The following is a 6,159-nucleotide window of genomic DNA, read 5'->3' as shown; positions in this document are numbered from 1 at the left end:
ATATACGCTATTGGAGCTGGAATTACCGCGGCTGCTGGCACCAGACTTGCCCTCCAATCGATCCTCGCTCAAGGATCTAAAGTGTGCCCATTCCAATTGCGGGGCCTCGAAAGAGTCCCGCATTGTTATTTTTCGTCACTACCTCCCCGTGTCGGGATTGGGTAATTTGCGCGCCTGCTGCCTTCCTTGGATGTGGTAGCCGTGTCTCATGCTCCCTCTCCGGAATCGAACCCTGATTCCCCGTTACCCGTTATCACCATGGTAGGCATAGCACGTACCATCGACAGTTGATAGGGCAGACACTTGAAAGATACGTCGCCGGCGCGAGGCCGTGCGATCGGCACAAAGTTGTCCAGAGTCACCACGCGTTGCGGCCGCCTTGCGGCGACCGCGTTGGTCTGGGCTAACAAAAGCGCTCTTCCCCGCGAGGGTCGGAGCTTCGTTGCATGTATTAGCTCTAGAATTGCCACAGTTATCCAAGTAGGATTGTACGATCTAAGGAACCATAACTGATTTAATGAGCCATTCGCAGTCTCGCCGTGTGAAGGCGTGTACTTGGACATGCATGGCTTAGTCTTTGAGACAAGCATATGACTACTGGCAGGATCAACCAGATAGCTACTGTTGTATACGTACGCGTGCGCACGCCCGCCTGCGAGAGCGGCAACTGCTCGCTTGCGCTCTCGCTCGGGCTGCTGCGACGACGAAACGTGTTTCTGGGACTGGCGGCTAGCGTGCTAGTTCACCGGCTGCTGCTTCGGGCTTTCCGGCGTTGGTATGGCGGAACCGGCCTCGGCATCGCGGGGCGTCCCCCGCGTTCGATTCGCCTACTACCGTGCGTGTCCACCTGCCGACACTAGTCTGCCCTGGGCAGCAGCTGCGAGCCAGCGGCCAGCCGCTCTCGTTCGTCCCCTAGGGCGACTACGTTCGCGAGACCGTGTTCACGGCCTTACCCGCGCGAGTCGCCCGTGAAATCGCTTTGCGAGCCTCTATCCGACTCTCTCGCACTGGGCTCGTCTCTGGCCGGCTAGGCTTCGTTCGGCAGCTGCGCGTTCTCGTTCCGCTGGGGGAACACGCGCGGCCTACCAGCCAGCCGACCGATTGCAGAGACGTTAGCCCAGGGGACGCTTCGAGCTCAAGCTGCGAGACGCGGCCGATTCACCGCAACCGCTGCGAGCGAGCGCCCCCGTACTACGTTCGACTGGTCGCCGCCCGGCTTCGGTTGAAAGACCGCGCCGAGCTGGCAGGACACGTCAAGGCTCTCCGTATCGAGGGCACGGAAGCCGAGACCGACTGCGAGCGTCTCGGGACCGACTGCTAGTTCGTCCACTAGTCCCCGTTCGCGCCACCGAGGGCAGGCCTGTGGTTTTTTTCCCGCTGGCCGGGTGTGAATGCGGCCGGGACCACTGCGAGCCGCTTCGGCGGCCGAGATTCTTGCCTTTTCCAAGCTGGCTGCTTCGCCGCTCCACGGGCAGGTGGCCCCCGCAGGGTAGGGGGTTCGCCGACCAGGCCTGGGTAGCTAGCTAGCGCCGTATTCTCGCCTCCTGCTTCGAGGCCGGACCGAGCGACTACGTAGGGTTTGGGTGGCCCTAGCAGACCTCGGTCCAAGAGCGCTGTCGCACGTACGAGACGAGGTCGTTCCCGCACGTTAGTGGGGTTTTTACCGACCAGGCCTGGGTAGCTAGCTAGCGCCGTATTCTCGCCTCCTGCTTCGAGGCCGGACCGAGCGACTACGTAGGGTTGGGTGGCCCTAGCAGACCTCGGTCCAAGAGCGCTGTCGCACGTACGAGACGAGGTCGTTCCCGCACGTTAGTGGGGTTTTTACCGACCAGGCCTGGGTAGCTAGCTAGCGCCGTATTCTCGCCTCCTGCTTCGAGGCCGGACCGAGCGACTACGTAGGGGTTGGGTGGCCCTAGCAGACCTCGGTCCAAGAGCGCTGTCGCACGTACGAGACGAGGTCGTTCCCGCACGTTAGTGGGGTTTTTACCGACCAGGCCTGGGTAGCTAGCTAGCGCCGCATTGTGGCCTCCTGCTTCGAGGCCGGACCGAGCGACTACGTAGGGTTTGGGTGGCCCTAGCAGACCTCGGTCTAAGCGCGCTGCCGTACGAGACGAGGGAAGCGCCCGATGTCCCGCGACTGTCCGCTAATGCCTACGGGGAGACCACGTCTAGTGGGTAGGCCAGTCGCGAGAGTCAAAAAAATTTTTTCTCCCATATATATAGGAATGTTTTCGTCCTCAGCGGTACTCCATTTTACCTATTGTACCTTGCCAGCGGTACTATCGACCGTCTCGGAAGACCAAATCTCAGATCTCAGGTCGACGGCTTCGGGAAAATACGCAGAAAATTTTCACCGAACCGAAATCGGTCGAAAATTTCTATGTCCATATAAGTCTCGGAACACGGGCACTCAGATTCTTCGCCGCCAGCTGCGGTAAAATACGCAGCGAATCTTGCGGGACACGAGGTCCCGCTAGTCCCTTACGAGACCGCTAGCCCAGGCCGCCTTCCGAGACCCCTAGCCCAGGCCGCCTTCCGAGACCCCGGCCTTGAGATATGGTCCGCAAGGCCAGGGACACGGGAGGCCCGCTAGTCCCGTACGAGACCGCTAGCCCAGGCCGCCTTCCGAGACCCCGGCCGCGAGAGATGGTCCGCAAGGCCAGGGACACGGGAGGCCCCGTCTCGGAAGACCAAATCTCAGATCTCAGGTCGACGGCTTCGGGAAAATACGCAGAAAATTTTCACCGAACCGAAATCGGTCGAAAATTTCTATGTCCAAATAAGTCTCGGAACACGGGCACTCAGATTCTTCGCCGCCAGCTGCGGTAAAATACGCAGCGAATCTTGCGGGACACGAGGTCCCGCTAGTCCCTTACGAGACCGCTAGCCCAGGCCGCCTTCCGAGACCCCGGCCGCGAGAGATGGTCCGCAAGGCCAGGGACACGGGAGGCCCGCTAGTCCCGTACGAGACCGCTAGCCCAGGCCGCCTTCCGAGACCCCGGCCGCGAGAGATGGTCCGCAAGGCCAGGGACACGGGAGGCCCGCTAGTCCCGTACGAGACCGCTAGCCCAGGCCGCCTACCGAGACCCCGGCCGCGAGAGATGGTCCGCAAGGCCAGGGACACGGGGTCCCGCTAGTCGAGACCGCCTTCCGAGACCCCCGCTGCGAGAGATGGTCCGCAAGGCCAGGGACACGGGAGGCCCGCTAGTCCCGTACGAGACCGCTAGCCCAGGCCGCCTTCCGAGACCCCGGCCGCGAGAGACGGTCCGCAAGGCCAGGGACACGGGAGGCCCCGTCTCGGAAGACCAAATCTCAGATCTCAGGTCGACGGCTTCGGGAAAATACGCAGAAAATTTTCACCGAACCGAAATCGGTCGAAAATTTCTATGTCCAAATAAGTCTCGGAACACGGGCACTCAGATTCTTCGCCGCCAGCTGCGGTAAAATACGCAGCGAATCTTGCGGGACACGAGGTCCCGCTAGTCCCTTACGAGACCGCTAGCCCAGGCCGCCTTCCGAGACCCCGGCCGCGAGATATGGTCCGCAAGGCCAGGGACACGGGAGGCCCGCTAGTCCCGTACGAGACCGCTAGCCCAGGCCGCCTTCCGAGACCCCGGCCGCGAGAGACGGTCCGCAAGGCCAGGGACACGGGAGGCCCCGTCTCGGAAGACCAGATCTCAGATCTCAGGTCGACGGCTTCGGGAAAATACGCAGAAAATTTTCACCGAACCGAAATCGGTCGAAAATTTCTATGTCCAAATAAGTCTCGGAACACGGGCACTCAGATTCTTCGCCGCCAGCTGCGGTAAAATACGCAGCGAATCTTGCGGGACACGAGGTCCCGCTAGTCCCTTACGAGACCGCTAGCCCAGGCCGCCTTCCGAGACCCCGGCCGCGAGATATGGTCCGCAAGGCCAGGGACACGGGAGGCCCGCTAGTCCCGTACGAGACCGCTAGCCCAGGCCGCCTTCCGAGACCCCGGCCGCGAGAGACGGTCCGCAAGGCCAGGGACACGGGAGGCCCCGTCTCGGAAGACCAGATCTCAGATCTCAGGTCGACGGCTTCGGGAAAATACGCAGAAAATTTTCACCGAACCGAAATCGGTCGAAAATTTCTATGTCCAAATAAGTCTCGGAACACGGGCACTCAGATTCTTCGCCGCCAGCTGCGGTAAAATACGCAGCGAATCTTGCGGGACACGAGGTCCCGCTAGTCCCTTACGAGACCGCTAGCCCAGGCCGCCTTCCGAGACCCCGGCCGCGAGATATGGTCCGCAAGGCCAGGGACACGGGCCGCCCGCTAGTCCCGTACGAGACCGCTAGCCCAGGCCGCCTTCCGAGACCCCGGCCGCGAGAGACGGTCCGCAAGGCCAGGGACACGGGAGGCCCCGTCTCGGAAGACCAGATCTCAGATCTCAGGTCGACGGCTTCGGGAAAATACGCAGAAAATTTTCACCGAACCGAAATCGGTCGAAAATTTCTATGTCCAAATAAGTCTCGGAACACGGGCACTCAGATTCTTCGCCGCCAGCTGCGGTAAAATACGCAGCGAATCTTGCGGGACACGAGGTCCCGCTAGTCCCTTACGAGACCGCTAGCCCAGGCCGCCTTCCGAGACCCCGGCCGCGAGATATGGTCCGCAAGGCCAGGGACACGGGAGGTCCGCTAGTCCCGTACGAGACCGCTAGCCCAGGCCGCCTTCCGAGACCCCGGCCGCGAGAGACGGTCCGCAAGGCCAGGGACACGGGAGGCCCCGTCTCGGAAGACCAGATCTCAGATCTCAGGTCGACGGCTTCGGGAAAATACGCAGAAAATTTTCACCGAACCGAAATCGGTCGAAAATTTCTATGTCCAAATAAGTCTCGGAACACGGGCACTCAGATTCTTCGCCGCCAGCTGCGGTAAAATACGCAGCGAATCTTGCGGGACACGAGGTCCCGCTAGTCCCTTACGAGACCGCTAGCCCAGGCCGCCTTCCGAGACCCCGGCCGCGAGATATGGTCCGCAAGGCCAGGGACACGGGAGGCCCGCTAGTCCCGTACGAGACCGCTAGCCCAGGCCGCCTTCCGAGACCCCGGCCGCGAGAGACGGTCCGCAAGGCCAGGGACACGGGGTCCCGCTAGCTAGTCCAGCTTGCCTCGGAATAGTCACGGCGGCCTCCCAGCTAGGCCGTCGATGGGGGTGTTTCGGCTCGGTACGTCGTTTCAGGCCTTAGAAGCGTCAGTCGGCCGAGAAACAGGCGCTCCGAGACCGCTCTCCGAGACCGTACGTCTCGCGAAAGCCTCCGAGCCGAAATATGCGTTGAAAATGCTCTAAGTCCATTTTCATTGAAAATGCTCTAAGTCCAAACTTTTAAATATTTCCCCCATATATATAGGAATGTTTTCGTCCTCAGCGGTACTATAGGGCCTAAATACACAAAAACCGCGATTGCGTCGCCCCCTGGGGAGATGCTCGGCCGAAACCAGGCCGCCGACTCGGGGCTTGGACCCGTCTATCGACTGGACCCGTCGTCGGCGCTCTTCGACCCCCGGGACGGCCCGGGGGTCAGATTAAAGTAGGTCAGGGTAGGGAAAATAACCCTAATTTGGGGTATTTTTAGGGTATATAACCCTAACGGGACGGGCAGAGTCCAAGAGGACACCAGCTCCATCAGCGGGACAGTAGGGCGCGTCGAATGAGAGCGTTCGCGCTCCCCCACCCCCGGGGCCCGGGGGTCTACGGTGACCTAATTAGGGTAAATAACCCTAATTAGGGTTACTAACCCTAACGATAACCCTAACGGGACGGGCTATGTCCAAAAGAACACCACCTCGATCAGCGGGACCGTCGGCCGAGTCGAAAAAGAGCGTTCGCGCTCCCCCACCCCCGGGGCCCGGGGGTCTACGGTGACCTAATTAGGGTTACTAACCCTAATTAGGGTTACTAACCCTAACGATAGCCCTAAGTGGACGGGCTATGTCCAAAAGAACACCACCTCGATCAGCGGGACCGTCGGGTGAGTCGAAAAAGAGCGTTCGCGCTCCCCCTCCCCCCGGGCCCGGGGGTCTACGGTGACCTAATTAGGGTTACTAACCCTAATTAGGGTTACTAACCCTAACGATAGCCCTAACGGGACGGGCCAAGTCCAGAAGGACACCGCCTCAATCAGCGGGACCGT

The 6,159-nt window shown here is 60.8% G+C and overlaps 1 non-coding gene across 1 annotated transcript in view; it reads right to left on the bottom strand.

Moving 5' to 3' along the window:
- Positions 1 to 617, bottom strand: part of LOC127851983 (small subunit ribosomal RNA) — a 1,832-nt gene extending 1,215 nt beyond the window's left edge. Inside the window, exon 1 of the ribosomal RNA XR_008036094.1 lies at positions 1 to 617. This exon is cut by the window's left edge and continues 1,215 nt beyond it. This is a non-coding gene — a ribosomal RNA (small subunit ribosomal RNA).
- Positions 618 to 6,159: the final 5,542 nt, after the last annotated feature.

The sequence above is a fragment of the Dreissena polymorpha genome, chromosome 11 (assembly GCF_020536995.1).
Source record: "Dreissena polymorpha isolate Duluth1 chromosome 11, UMN_Dpol_1.0, whole genome shotgun sequence".
Taxonomy (NCBI): Eukaryota; Metazoa; Mollusca; class Bivalvia; order Myida; family Dreissenidae; genus Dreissena; species Dreissena polymorpha.
This window is presented reverse-complemented; position numbering and strand designations above follow the sequence as displayed.